This window comes from Lycium barbarum, chromosome 2 (assembly GCF_019175385.1).
Source record: "Lycium barbarum isolate Lr01 chromosome 2, ASM1917538v2, whole genome shotgun sequence".
NCBI classification, from domain to species: Eukaryota; Viridiplantae; Streptophyta; class Magnoliopsida; order Solanales; family Solanaceae; genus Lycium; species Lycium barbarum.
Window position 1 is genome coordinate 20,048,325 of NC_083338.1, and position 16,739 is coordinate 20,065,063.

Genomic DNA, 16,739 nt, shown 5'->3' on the forward strand with positions numbered 1-16,739 from the left:
ATTTAAAGAAAAATTTCAGGAGTCGCGCCAAAAATAATGTCTGATCTGAAGACAATCTTGATACACGAGATTTAAGGGGTTTTCTGGTTGAAATGCAGTGCTAGCCTTTGAGAGGGAAGGATTTTACAAAAGGATATCCAGACTTCATAGGATATTGTAAATATATCATATGGTACCTTTAATACTTTGTTAAGTTTAAATAGTGTATTTATAATTCATACAAGTATTTAGGAGAAGCTTAGGGATTACATGTACTAATTGTGAAAATATTCTTTTTTTGATATCCGAGGTAAGAATATGTGCAAATATTTTATATGATTATGTATAGTATTTTGCTAAGTTTTAGTGTATTTTGACACGTACCTATATCCAGTGAAAGACTTCAGTGATCGCGCCAAAAGCAGTATGTCTATGTGAAGACAATCTTGATTGATACACGAGATCCAAGGATTTTCCTTATTGAAAATGTAATTTGAGCTTCTGAGAGAGGAGGATTTACAAAAGGATATGTATTTTTCACAAGAATATTGCAAATATTTCATATGGTTACCTTTTAGTAATTTGTTAAGTTTAAATAGTGTATTGTGAATAATTTATACCAGTGTTGAGGAGAATAACTTAGGTGTTACATGTACTATCGTGCAAATAATTTGATACCATAGGTAACAACATGTGCAAATATTTTAGATAGTTACGTGTAGTATTTTCTTAAGTTTTAATGTATTTTAACACGTACACTTAGCTACATTCGGAGAAAAACTTCAGAGATCGCATCAAATCAGATGTGAAGATAACAGGTGAAAGTTATAGTACTAATATAGTGTTTTATTGCATGGAAATGAATATTATTTGTTGTGGCAAGGGTGATATATTGAGGATAGGTGAAAGGTGTCAACTCTTTTCTTTTTTGTTAAAACAAAAGCCACGCCAATTGAACTTTTCTTTTGTTATTTTTGCCTTTTTTTTTCTTCAGTTTATTATATTTTGAGCATTTAAGGGTGCTTCGGGGTGGGAGGATTACAAAAGGGTATTATTTATTATAAGGACTAGTTTTTCGACACGTGCCACGTACGTGTATGTCGAGTTACGTAATTCACGATTTGAAGAATAACATCAATATTATTAAAATAATGTTTTGAGTAAATAATTGTATATGTACAAGTTTTTCTCAGGGATCAATGTGATTGAAATGAATGTTGTTTTCTCTTCTCTTCGATAACTTTATCAACAAATACTCAAGCCTTTTGTTTTCTCAAATAAATTATTACCTTTTAAAAAAAAATGGAGTTCGTTAGTCAATATTATTCACAATAATTTATATTTTAATTCATAATAGTATTGATATTATTTTACAAAATTATGTACATCCCAAATGAATCGACATATACGTGCAACGCACGTGCTGGAAACTAGTATGTAGAAATATGGTTACCGTTAGTATTTTGCTAAGTTTTAGTGTATTTTGAGTAAGAGAATGACTTTAGGGGTTACATGCATTGATTACGTAAATTATCTTTTCTGATATCTTAGGTAAGAATATATATGTCAAATATATTTTATATGGTTACGTGTATTACTTTGCTACGTTTTGGTGTATTTTGATACTTATCAATATTTGAAGAAAAACTTCAAGAATTGTGCCAAAAACAATGTCTTATTTGACGATAATTTTCCTTGATGCACGAGATCCAAGGTGTTTTCCTTAATGTAGTTTGAACCTTTGAAAGAGGAATATTTTACAAAAGAATATGTATTTTTGTAACGACCTGTCTGGTCGTTATAGTGGTTTTGACCCACTAATCCTTGTTGATCCTTTCCTGAGTCCCGTTAGTATGACTTATGACTTAGTGAAGTCATTGATTTGATTCCCGAAAGGTTTGAGTGTGATTTGAGTCATTGATGAAGGAACTAGTTAAGTTAAAGAGATAGAGTTAACCACGGTCAACATCGGGTTAAATGACCCCGTGTCGATGTTTTGAAAGTTCCAACAAGTTCGTATGATGATTTTGGACTCATCCACAAGTTTTGGTGAGAGTCCGAAGAGTTTCACATAGATTTGGGGTTTGTCGCGCTCATATTCGATGTTTTCACCGTAGTTCATTGGTTATAAAGGGCACCTTATTGATCAAACGACCTTTGTTTTGTGTTTTTATTGAACCATTAGATCCGTATCGTAATTACAAAGCTATAGCAAAAAGAATCGTAGCATTTCGCCTTCGGATAAGGGAGTTATGGTCATTTTAGTCCGGACTGTACCAGCAGGTCCGCTGCAGTAAAGCTAGGGAACGCTACAGCAAAACTCGTGACCGCGGAAGCGAAACCACTGCAACGAAGCTAGGGACCGCTGCAGCTATCGTCGGGGAGCAGAAACCTACTTTAATAGTGAAATTATAAGTCATTACCCACAATACCCCAAGCACAGTTTTCAAGAGAGAAAGAGGCGAATTTTACTCCATTCATTAGTGAAAGCATTTTTTTAGGATAAGTCCCCACCTTTATTTGTTCCTTTACCTTTCTTCTTTAAGTTCCATGGCTAGTTTAAGGTTCTCTAATGGTGAAGAAAAATCCTAGAACCCTAGAATTAATAAACCCTTAAATAATTGATAGGTTGTTGATTTTATTGTTGTCTAATAATCTAGGAGTATAGATTATCACTTCCTAGGATGAGAATTCGATTATTAATTATGAGAATTGTGTATTGAGAATTAGGGTTCGAATAAAAACTGGAAACTTTGGCCTAAAATCTGTTTGAAAGGGTTAAATTGATTAGAAAACCCATGAATTGGAGTAGTTTGATTGTAGCGATAGAAGTTATAAGGAATTCACCATTAAGTGATAGTTCACCCAATTGAAGGGGTAGAAGTAATTGGGTATTTTTTCCCAATTGTTGTTCTTGTTTGATTAGAAGGTCTATCGCTTACTTAGCATTATATTGCTAGACTTTGACCGTTCTGAGGTGCTTCGGAAACAGAAGGCTTGTCTGGAGTAGTGCGTGGCTCCTGTTCTGCATTCGAGGTAGGTTACAGCTTACTTTAGTTAGACTTTGATTAACAAAATGTATATATTGTGTAGAATTGACGGGAGAAAGCATGATTAGGTCTTCGGACATAGTGTTTGGTTGGATATTACCTAGGTTGGTATGACTTCTGATTATGTGGTCTTGTCGCCATTACTTCATGTATTGAATAGAAGGTGTATTTGTGTGATATTGGAAGGAAGGAGTTAATATATACTCGTGTTGTTGATTGTGGCTTGTTGCCCTGCTATGGTGATTAGACTTGTTACCTAAGTTGTTGTGTTGTCATACGTGTTGCACTAAATTCCTCCTTATGGTGTCATATGTCATCGGAGAAATGAAGGCTAATGAAAGTAGACCTGAATCGTGATATGTACTTATGATAATACACAGATGAAAACATGGAGTATGATGTACTGTTAATGATGATAACATACATGGCATACATTCACATTTCATACGTATGGTGATGTTAAAGTACGACTTGGTAATGTTGATGATACATCAGAAAATGGAGCACTTGATAACATAAGACTTATTGTGAAGTGCACCTGTTTAATTAGAAGGAAAAGGGTGTTATAGACTCTTTATGTTGACTGAGATGGTGCGTATAGTTCATTCCATTGATTTGTATAAGTCTTGATATGGCTTATAGTGTTGTGACTTCCATAGTATATTCATTGGCATTAATTTCATTGATTTAACATTTTTGCATTCACTCACTCATACATGATGGAAATGGTTCGGAACAATTTGTGAAAGACTTGTGGCATGATGCCTTGTGTTTGATATTGATTGATTAACTATGTGATGAACTGATATGAAATGATAAAGAAGGAGTTCATATACACTCTTCTTGTTGACTTGGAGTAATCCCTTATTCATGTTACTGACGAATTGATTCTTGAGTCTTAATATGACTTGTGACATGGTGATTTGTGTTTACTGATTTATTGATTATTCACATTCCTTATTAATTTTGGAACGAAAATACATTGTGATGAGAAAGATATTATAAATATGAAAAGGCACATTTGACGGGGGTAAGGATGTGGCCTAAGTTAAAGGCTCGTGATCCGAGGTAAGATTCCGGAGCAAGGGTACATGGACACCATAGGTCCCCTGCAGGTCATGGCTAATGGGTCAAGCATTACCATTTAGCATGTGTGTATAGATACGTGACAGGTTTGAGATAATTGGCCAAGTGCATTGCATTGCACATCATTATATTTTGCATTGAACATCATTACATTTTATTCTGCATCATTATATGGCTCGTTTAGTTCTGATTTTGGCGTGGTTTGTTGAAACAGTTGCGTAAAATAGATATGATTAATGACGGAGTTAAAAATGTAGATTAGTGACTCTATCTGGGATCGGAACTTGGATTTGTGATTATCAAAAGATAGTATTGAGACTCGACAGACTTGTGGTTTAGAAGCTACATCGTAGGTTATGATTCAGTTATGTGATATTCGGTGACCTTGATTTGAGAATTATGTGCCTATCTACTTATCTTGTTGATTTTATACTTATATGCGTGAACTAATCTTAGTCGGCCTATGATGCTTACTCGGTACATAGTGTTTGTACTAATACTATCTTGCTGCACCCTTTTAGAGTGTAGATTGTGTCCAGAGATTTCATCCAGATCACATCTTTAGCTTGAAGCTAGTTTGCTTGATCAGATCTGAGGGTGAGCTTCTATCCACGCCATGCCGCCTGAAGATCTTTCTTTCCAGATGTCTACTTTCATTCCAAACATTATTCGTTATTATATTTGACAGATATTTCGTTCTTTAGACATTGTTGGTTAGAGTCCTTGTAGGATGACTTTCAGATTTTGGGGATGTAATAGTTAGACTTCCGCACTTACGATATTTATTATTTATGACTTGGTTAGACTATTTATTCATTCACTTATCTATTGATTGTTGGAGAATAAATGATTAAAGAAATTGAAATTGGCTAGTGATTAAAGGGTTAACGGGTAAGGGTTCGCCTACTAGTGATATTAAGGTAGGTGCCCGCAAGATTGGTAATTATGGTCGTGACAATTTTTCATAAGGATATTGCAAATATTTCAGATGGTTACCTTTAATGCTTGAGTTTAGGGATTACATGTACTGATCCTGGAAATATTTTATATGGTTACGTGTAGTATTTCGCTAAATTTTAGTGTATATTAACACGTACCTATATGAGGAGAAAAACTTCAGGGATAGCGCCAAAAGTAGTATGTCTGATGTGAAGACAATTTTTCTTGTTACATGAGATCCCGGGATTTTCCTTGTTGAGAATATAGTTTGAGCTTTTAAGAGAGAAGAATTTTACAAAAATATATGTATTTTTCATAAGGATATTGTAAATATTTTGTATGGTTACCTCTAGTACTTTGAATAATTCATACCATTATTTAAGAGAAGCATTTAGGGATTACATGTGTTGATCTCGTGGAGTTTTTGCTTTTTTTAATATCAGAACTAAGAATATGTGCAAATACTTTATATGGTTAAGTGCAGTATTTTAGTGTATTTTGACACGTACCTATATCAAGAGAAACTTCAGGGGTCGCTTCAAAAGTAGTATGCCTGATCTGATTTAAATCTTTCTTAATACACGAGATCCAGGAATTTTCCTTATTGAGAATGTAGTTTGAGCATTGAGAGGGAGGATTTGCAAAAAGTATGTGTGTTTCTCGTAATGATATTGCACATATTTCATATGGTTACCTTTTTACTTTGTTAAGTTTAAATAGCTAGTGTACTTTGAATAATTTGTACCAATATTTAGGAGAAGGACTTCAGGGATTCACCAATAGTGAAAATAATTTTTTTAGTGTCTAAAATAAGATTGTGCTATATAGTTATGCGTAGTATTTTGCTTTCTTTTAATGTATTTGGACACGTGTCAATATTCGGAAAAGACTTCATGGGTTAACGCCAAAAACAGTACGTCTGATCGTGAAGAAAATCTTTCTGGATGCACGAGATCTAGAGTTTTCAATATGGTCACCTTTAATATTTAGTTAATTATTAGCGAACAACTCGTATAAGTAGGGAGACTTTAGGAATTACATGCACTAATTTTGATAATACTCTTTCTTAATGACTGAAATATTTATATCATTATCTTTAGTAATTTGCTAATTCTTAATATATTTTGATGCGTACTAATATTCCGAGAAAGATTTTAGGGATTACGCCAAAAATAATACTCCCTTTGTTTCAATTTGTTTAAACCTATTTCATTTTTAATCCGTGTCAAAATGAATGATCTCTTTCCTAATTTGAAAATAAATTCACTTTATGAATGATTTCACATAAATTTTTAAGCCTTATTTTGAACCACAAGTTTCAAAAGTCTTCCCTCTTTCTTAAACGTCGTGTCCAGTCAGATGAGTTCATATAAATTGAAACGGAGGGAGTATGTCTGATTGTGAAAATGGCCTCTTGATACGCGAGATAAGGACGATTACGTTTCGTATTTTGCTTAGTGATAGTGTATTAACTCGTGCAAAATATCTATACTTAATAAATTATTAGTTGGATACGAAACATGAAGGTGAATAAATGTTGTAACATAGACTAAGAAAGGAACAAATTACTCTAACGATAAAAATGGGAACTCATTTATGAAGGATATCTATCATTATTTATAACGTTAAAGAGTTAAAAAGTGGTAGATGCATTTGATGATTGTATTTAATAGAGAAGTTAATGTTCTGACTTAGGAAAATTCTGTTTAATTCTGTGTGAAACAGTGAGAAAATCTACATCAGGTGTGTGCTATTTGGAGTGTTTTTTAATTGTGTGCGCGTGCAAGTGTTTAGAATGGTAAATTGTTGACGTCAGTGTTTACATTACTTTATGCCGTTAGTAACACCAGTGCTTCTATTAATTCAATAAATAAAAAATATGGTATGATTTTTAGCTTTGAAGACAGGTCCGACAGTTAACTCAATAAATATATACTCTCTCAGTTTTATTTAAATTGTCACTTTAGCTTAAAAAGTTTGTTACAAAATAATTGTCTCTTTAGGAATTCAACACTAAAATCGATTACTATTTCCAACTATATCCGTAACATTAAAAAGTATCCATAATATTCAAGGGAAAAAATCAGTCCACATTTATAAAATAAGGTAACTAAGTAAATTATATTTTGTATTTATTATTTTTTCTAATTGGCATAAAAAAAAACTAAAACGATCAAAAAGATAGAACATAGAAATTAAAGTAATTTAACTCTGGGTGAAATTACGAGATCAAACTTTGTATTTGCATTTAAAATTTTACTTAATATATATAAATAATAAGCTACATTTCTAACACTCAAAATCCATATTCCGCCTCTAAACTAACTTTACTTAAAATTATTGCTCTTTCAGCTGTCCCTTCTAATATGTCACTTTAGTTATACAAAATATTTTAATTAAGAATGTATCAATTTAATTAATGCAGGATTTTCTTGATGAGAGCATTAAAATGTTACACGGCAAATAAGAAAAAAACTTACAAGAGAGTATTACTTGATTACGATAAACTAATTTACTTTTTAATTTCAATTGTACTATTAATCATGATAAAATAGTACACCTTCCGTCCCAATTTATATAACATCGTCGAATTGACACAAAGTTTAAGAATAAAATAAAGACTTTTAAAATTTATAATTTAGAACAAATTAATTATAGATATTTATATGGCTATAACTCATTTCATTAATGATAAAACAAAATAAAGTTAAAATATAGAAAGATATTTTTTTAAAATAGAATAAAATATTCATTTATATAACACTTCAAGTCTTTTTGGTGCAAATAATTAAGGTAAGTTTTATATCTAGTTTAAGGATGAGATTTTAACCCCTGGAGAGAGTGCGATTTTATTGAAGTCTTAAATGTAGGGATACGTAAAGGGACATATCATTTTGTAGTTATCTTTTGATGTTGACGCTATATTTTGTAATTTTCTTGGGCTATTTGTTCCACGCCCCCCCCCCCCCCCCCGCCCTCCCCGGCTCGGTTTTTTTCGGTATTTGTCCTTTTGAGTAAGTTATTTTTGGGTACTTGGTCCATGTGGATAAAATATCATCTCCATTACTCTTTGGAGTGTTGCTCTTGAGTTCATACTATCTGTTTTTTAAGATTTTTATAATAATATTTAATAGCTTTAGTCATAAGATAATTATTTATATAATATTTTAATTCTTCTTTAACATCTCATCTAATTAAAATTTCAGTAATAAGGTCAATAACAGTTGATTAACAAAAAAGTCTTAATTTGTGTAATATCTAATATTTTGTAGCAAATTCATTGTTTTTACAAGGACTAATATTTGAGACTGAGAGCAGTTTCAATCTAAATTATATAAACCTCAAGGCTTTGTTTTTTTTTTTCTTTTTTTTTTCGGTTTTTATGTAAATGTCTTTCAAGATTAAACAAATATAAAAGATTTGCATTTATGGATAGTGGCTGAGTGTCAAATTAGGAAAAGAAATTACTGTAGGATCAATATAGGTAAGGGATATCTTGGATTAAAAAATAAAAAATATTCCTGCTATGAGTTAAGGGAATCGAATGCTTTGGGATAGCATATTTAAAAAGAATATTTTTCTAATAACTTATTTTAAAATGTTACTGAATTTGGGTTCCATATTACCAAAATTGGAAATTCCAAACAATAATCAATAGGATTTGACATATTTCTTAAAGTTTCATTGTTTTATGAGATTTGACAAATATCAATTTTACTTAAGACATTAATTATACATATTTTTTAGACGTTAAAAGCTTTACAGAATATAATATTTTCCTCTTTACGTAAAATTATTCAACAGAGGAGAATCCATAGCAATACTTATAAGCGTCACTATTACAAAGTTTATTTTTTGCAAAATGCCTTATAATTACACAATCAATAACGTTTTAAATAGTGCTTTCAAAATATCTACAGTACAACATATACATCAACAGATAATGATAATTATATCCTAGATTTTAAGTGTAGGATTCAGATCTTACAAAAAAAAAAAAAAAAAACCTGCCTTCATTCTTTTTCTCTGTTTTTGTCAGAAAACTGAAAAAAGGAAAGAATATTTTTCTCATCTTTCCTGCTTTTTAACTCTTTTTATATTTCTTCTTTTGTTAATAAAAACGAGAGGATACGATAGCATTCAAAGGAATTGTGGACCATGTTGATGGACTCAAAGTAATAAAATGTGGAAAGGAAAAACACATCTTGGGGCAAATTTGTGCAAAAAGGAAACTCACTACGAGATGCAACGCACATCCCATCGAAGCATATAGATCCGTAAATAGATTTGTATGATCCGTAAATAGATTTGTATGTATAGTCACTGCGAAATTACGGCGCAAATTCGGGCCGCAATGCAAAATTACACTGTGGTCCGCTAACCCAAGGTGGAGTATTTATTTTATGAATATTCTTCATTTTTTTGTGCGTATGCCCTTCAAAGGCATTGGTCTTCAATTTTTGCCTCTCAAATTGGTGGTCTTTAATTTTTCGTCCTCTGCCTTAAGGCCTAACTTATGCCCAAAATTAGGTTTATTCGGACAAAAGTTAGGCCTTAAGACAAAGGTCAGAGGTTTGTAAAATTTCAACTAAAAAAAAATTGCCTAGTTTTTTGTGGTAATTTACGCAATGAGTAAGGTAAACCATCTTTTCTGCTTATTGAACAACGCTTGATCTTCGCAAGATAATTCGCTTTGTTGTTAAGATTTCTTCTTTTACGATAAACTTATCTATTTTTTAATTCTAGTTTTAGTGTTCTTCGTCTCTGTACGTGAGATTGTAAAGTTGATTTAGGATTCATATTGAATTTTCGGGTTAATTGTTGTTTGAATATTAATAATATTCTCGATTTCTATACCTATTACTGTGTTAGTTTCAAACATTCAAATTTTTGCTTGGGATAAAGTATAGAAGCACACCTAAACTATGGAATTGTCAATTACACACCTAAATTACGTGAGAGTCCTGTGACCCCCATCAACCCCTCCTATTCATATTGGTATATTTACCCCATTCACTAATTACCTGATAAAATAATAAAAAACACGGCATGTGCAAACATGCGCTTATTCAAAACTAGAAAAATGGGTCTTGATGTCTTTTTTCATTAGATTCTTCCGGACTCAAACGATCGAACCCTCACTCTCTCTCAAGCCTTTCGCCATCCTTCTTTCATTGTTACGATCTTCATCTTTTCTTTTCTTTTCTTTTTTTCTTTTCTTAATAACTTGATCAAATTGTCGCGCTTCATTACCCTTTTGTGTACTCAAGCTTTGTTCTTTATTTGCAGTTGTAGTTTTGCCAAAACAGTGAAAAGAGGATGATGAAGGGTTTGAGAGAGGATGAGGATTCGATCGTTGGATCTGAAATAATTAAATGAAAAAAAGGACATCAAGATCTATTTTTATTTTTATTTTTTATTTTTGAATAAGCGTGTGTTTGCACATATTGAGGTTTAACTTATTTTCTTTACTGGATAATTAGTGAAGGGGAAAATAGTCCGACAAAGATTTTAAGGGAGTAAATAATACAAAATAATAAGTTGAGGAGGGTTATAGGACCCTCTCATGGTATAGATATGTAGTTAGCAATTTCGTCATAGTTTAGGTGTGTATCTTTACCTTATTCCATTTTAGAGCATGTTTGGATTGACTTATTTAGGTGTTTTTAAGTCAAAATAGTTTTTAAGCACTTTTGTAGTGTTTAGATAAAATAAAAAAATACTTTTAAACACTTGTTTTTAAGCCAAAATAATAAAAATAAGCTAAAAGTTCATAAGTTAGAATTCCTAACTTAGACTTTCGGCTTATAAGTCAAAAGCCATAAGCCATCCAATCAGGCTCTTGGTTGTTTTGATTATCTCATCCAATCAGTACTGATTACTGATGAATTTAATTCTATTAAACTCCAGACTTTATAGTTAAATATTGCTTTCACTATCTTGAACGCTATCAAAAGGTGAAAGACAGAAAAGTAGAAAGTGAAAAAAGTCTCATTCTTTTTGGCATTTGATAGAGACCTCAATGTGGGGGGAGCATTCTTGGATGCCACTTGCAAGTCCAAGTGGCCATGGCGGCTGGCTAATAGGAATAGTTCTTGAATAGTTCTAATGGCATGAACATAATATTGTCACTAACTATGGAGTAATTCTTTCTTTAAATATCACATTAAGCTTTTCAGGTTCCATTTGGTCATGATTTTATTTTTAAAGTACTTAAAATAGCGTCTAATTAAAACTTGTGAGGTGTAGTTAAAAAAAAAAAAAGAGTTTTAAATTTAAAAGGTGTTTGATAAGTTTTTCAAGTATTTTTTTTCATTCACAATGATTTTTATCTTTTAAAAATCAAAACTATATGCTTAAATATAATTTTAACTTTCAAATCTTTTTATTATTTTTTTATGTCCAAATCTTAGCTGGCGTTTGGCCATAGATATTGGATTAGATTTTAAAAATTTATTTACAAATATCTGTTTGGCCATGAAATTTCAGTTTTTAAAAATTTAACTTCAAATATTTTCAAATTTTAAAAACGGACTCAGAACAGTTTTTTGGAGAAATTTTACTTTCACTCACAAAACTTCAAATTCTTTTAAATAAAATTCATGTTCAAACACAACTTTAAATTTAAAAAATTACAAATTTAAGTTATTGAGTTTCTACTTAAAATCTATGACTAAACGGGCCACTCGATAGTGATGGTCAATATCTTTTTTGGATCCAACTTACTTTCCTTTGATGTCGTTCGAACACGCTAAGTTGTCAACACGTGCAAATGAGAAAATTCAGGAAGTGGTGGGCCACTAGATAGTGATGGTCAATATCTTGTTTTGGATGTAACTATTTTCAGTCTACAATTTATATGGATATGGTAAATTGGGCTAATGATCATCTTATATGGGCTCAAAATGCGCCATCTGAGAAGTGTCAACATTATCATTACACAAATTGAAAACAAGAACTTTTACATAACTAGACAACCTCAAAAAATACATTACAAAATTTTAATAGTTTTTTTAATATTCTCAACTTTACATTTCACAAAGCAATTTCAGCTGGACCCAACCCAATTCTTTCCTATTATATTTAGCTAAAAAAAAATTCTCCTTTTTTTTTTTTAAATTTTCCATCCGGTGTTCGATACCCTATTGGAGTCCGACTAATTCAGATACACGCAGCGTAGGGCCCCATTCGGGGGTAGCACTCCCTACCAAGGATTTTTTAATATTCTCAACTTTACATTTCACAAAGCAATTTCAGCTGGACCCAACCCAATTCTTTCCTATTATATTTAGCTAAAAAAATATTCTCCTTTTTTTTTTTTTTGAATTTTCCATCCGGTGTTCGGTACCCTATTGGAGTCCGACTAATTCAGATACACGCAGCGTAGGGCCCCATTCGGGGGTAGCACTCCCTACCAAGGATTTTTTTTATATACAGGACTCGAATCAGAGATCTCTATTTAAAGGAGAAGTAACCCCATCTACTGCACCACATCCTTTGGTGGTAAATATTCTCCTTTTTTATTCTTTTCTTACCAATCTAAATGAATCCCTTCATATTTTCTTGCTAAAACATATTCCATTCCAACAAATTGTCTAAGGAAATCCGCCTTTCTTTAATCCAGTATAGATCATGTATATTAATAATTATATAATATTAGGAATAAATTAGGTATATATACCATAATTGTATATTCTAAAAGAATAAAATACATATATTTAGTGAGAACATATAATTAAAATCATTTTACGTATTGGTATAAAAAAGAATTTAGGGATATATATATGATCATAATACAGTATAAGTCATGTATAACTAAAAATGATATAATTTGAAGAATAATCAGGTTTGTTATTTGCAAATCTTATTGTAAATAAATAAGTATGTCTTGCTATCGGTACACGAACAAAAAATGACAAGAATTCATTTTCGCGGCTTATCACTATCTTTGTATAATAATTGAATTTACCTGTTCTGCTTTCTCAATATTTTGGTTAGGTAACCAACGATTTTAAGAGGAAAACAATCCTAATCACCATCAAGAATTCTCACATTATTAGATTTGAGGGGAAGAAAAGGGGGCAATTGATCACTAAATCATCGAGATATGAATCCTAATGTTGGTAGTTTTAATATGATTAGTAATAAGGCTTGTGATGTTTATTTTAGAGGAAAGCAGATCAAAAAGGTGCTTTTTGCTAGTGATAATAAGCCAAAGAATATTTTTATTTGATACAGTATAATTTGTGGATAGAATTCCAAGCTAACTGACATGATTTTTATATGTTTTATTCAAATTTAATATTTTATCACTTAAAAAATTCAACATATTGTATATTAATTTTCATGTCAACAACATACCCAGTGTACTCTCCCAAGTGGGGTTCGGTGAGGGTAGAGTGTATGCAGACTTTACCCCTACCTTGAAAGGTATAGAGGTTGTTTCCGATAGACCCTCAACTCAAGAAAAGCAACTCCAAACAGGCAGAAAAAGAAATAACGGAAGTAAAGAAGCCATGTCAGAGCATATGAAAAAGGAACAACAACTACAAGCAGTACAAGAAACAATAGCTAATAGCAAACATCGAAAGGCAAGTGTAACACCTCGTAGCTTCGGGCGAAGGTTTGACTCGTAAGATGATAATATAATGGAACCAATATGAGGGTTATAGGAAGTGTTTTGAAAACTAATCAAGTCATAAGAAACGTTTTTGGGCAAAGCAAAGTTGGAAGCCACTCTACGGGGCATGTTTGCAAGTGATTTTGTAAAAGTTATTACTTCCAACGACCATAACCCCTTTATTAATTAGGAATTTGGGAAAACTTCCTAAATGAAAGTTGTAGCCCTTTGAAATACCTTTCCAACGGTATATTATGGGGTCAAGGAGACATCTGTACAAAAAGTTATGGTCATTTTACTGAAGGATTACAGAGCAGTCCCTCACTGGTCATGTTATACGAACTAGTTATACGGTCCATATAATTTTATACGGACCGTATAATTCGTCCGTACTTCATGAAACTTCAACTCGACATTCTGTTTTGCGCCATGATAAAATATGGTCATATTATACGGACCGTATAACTTTATACGGACTGTATAATATGTCCATATAATTTTCCGCCTCACTTCTGTATAAATTCCAGCCTTGAGTTCTTTTATTTTATTTTTCACAATTCCAAGCCCTAGCAACAACCCAAAACATCAAGGTAAGTCAATCCAAGCCCTTCCAACTCAATTCTAACATATACTCTAATAATCTAAGCAAGAAATCATTGTTCCTAATCTAGGGTTTTCAAGAAAACCCATCTCAAGGTTCAAGAATCAAGATTTAGGAAATTTTCTCCAAAATTCAAGTTTTGGAGCAATTAAGGTATGTAGAACTTCTATCCACATGTGGGAATCTCTACGTTCTTCCCCATGCTCCTTTTCTTGATATTCAAGAAGTTCAAATCCTAGGGCATTAAAACCAACATATTGGTAGCCCGTATTTATATATTTATGTACATGAATTTTGTATCTATATTCGTTATTGTATTCCTAATCTTCCATTACGGTTATTAGGAACCCTAGCTTAATCCATGAATTATGAATTCTTCCTCATGTGTTCTCATTATGTTTATATGAAACTTTATGATTTTATCTAGCAAGTTACAAGCATGTTTTCAAGTCAATTATATATATAATTATGAACTATTGTTATTACTCATGAATCAAGAACATGTTTGCAAGGCTATGACAAGTTATCTTATGAAACCATGTTACAAGATATTTCATGAAACCATGTTACAAGTTATGTACAGGTTATTTCACGAAATCATGGGCTTCTTAGCCAACTATATCATGTTCATGTTTTTGGGAATTGCTTAGTTAACCGAGAAGGCTCAGTAAAGCCTGAAACTACGTAGCCACCGTAGGATAAGGGTTGTCAGCAAGGAGGTAACACCTTCCTTATGCAGTTTGGATCCTTACATGCTTATTATTATTACTTAAATCTCATATCCCTGGCAAGGTGTGAGTGTTCTGCTGGTAGGACGCAAGTACCAGATCATGTTGTCGGCTATACTATAGCATTCCCCATGTTACAAGCAGTTATATATACATGTATTTCCATTGATTTACTGTTTTCAGACTTTACTCACGCTTCATGCCCATGTTCAAGTTATATTCAGTTTCAGTTCATGTCCTATACTATGTTGTGCCATGTTCTTTATTTCAGCAGGTTTTATATACTAGTACTATTCACCATGTACTAACATCTTTTTTGCCCGGGGCCTGCACTTCACGGTGCAGATACCGGTTTTCAGGAGCATACACCTGCGCAGTAGGATCCCCTCAGTTATCAGCTTATTAGTGAGCCCCACTTCTCTCGGGGTTCAACATGGAGTCTGCAGTCCAGGGCCATGTCCTGGTAGTTAGTATTTAGACATGTTTTAGAGGTTTCATAGACAAATGTTAGTTCACAGAGTTAGTTATGCTTTCCTATTTGCAGACTATTACGTATTCATGATTTTTCATGCTATGAGATTTCTTCAAGACTTTATTCCGCAATTACGTTTTCATGATTCATTTAAATTACATCATATAGATTATATTGTTTTGATGCCCATGTTGACAAGTAAGCCATGAGGTTCGCTAGGACACATGCAAGCAAGGCCCGAGTGCCGTGTTACGTCCAAGCCATGGTTCGGGGCGTGACAAGGCTTAGTATCAGAGCCTAGGTTCAAGTGTCTTTAGGGAGTCTATGAAACCGTGTCCAGTGGGGTCACTTTTATATGTGTGAGGGCCCCATACATATAAACAGTTGACCACCAAGACATTTAGGATTGTCTCACTTCCTTCATACTCTAGATCGTGCAGTTAGAGCACTACTTTCAGGATGCCTTTCTAATTCGTGCGTGTACGTATTTTCAGAAAATGCCTACGAAAAGGAAATATACCAGAAAGGCCACAGCCACCAGCCAAGGGGCTACTGCGGAAGCAACTCGCGAAGAGACTGTTCCGACTCAGACAGCAACCCCAACTGCTCCTACAGTTACACCTCCTAGTGATTCGGATGGGGATGTTAGGAATGCTATCAATATGCTCACACAACTGGTAGCAGCTTAGGCCCAACGTCAGGAAACTGGGTCAAGTTCAGGAGGTAATGGAGAGTCTTCTAATACTAAGGACTTTCTCAAGATGAATCCCCCAGTCTTTATGGGGATAAAGAAAGATGAGGACCCTCAGGACTACATTGATGCTCTTCAGAAAATCTTCGGGATTATGACAGTTACGGAAATCGAAGCAGCTACTTTTGGAGCTCATTAGCTGCAGAGCATTGCTAACACCTGGTATGAATATTGGGAATTGTCCCGAGGTGAGGATGCACCTGATGTTACAGAGGATGAATTCACAAGTGCATTCCTGGACCACTTCATGCCAATAGAAGTCAGAGAAGCTAAGGCTGAGCAATTCCTGAAGCTTAAGCAGAATAGTAGGTCAGTTTAGGACTACTATTTAGAATTTATCAGTCTGGCTAAGCATGCTTCAAATATGGTACCGGACATGAGGGCAAGAGTAAGGAGGTTTGTTGGGGGTCTTGATCCCTATTTGTATGATAGGGCCAATATTTCCGCACAGAATGGGGGGATGACTATCTCCAAGATGGTTGCTTTTGTACAAGGGAATGAGACAAGGCTGAA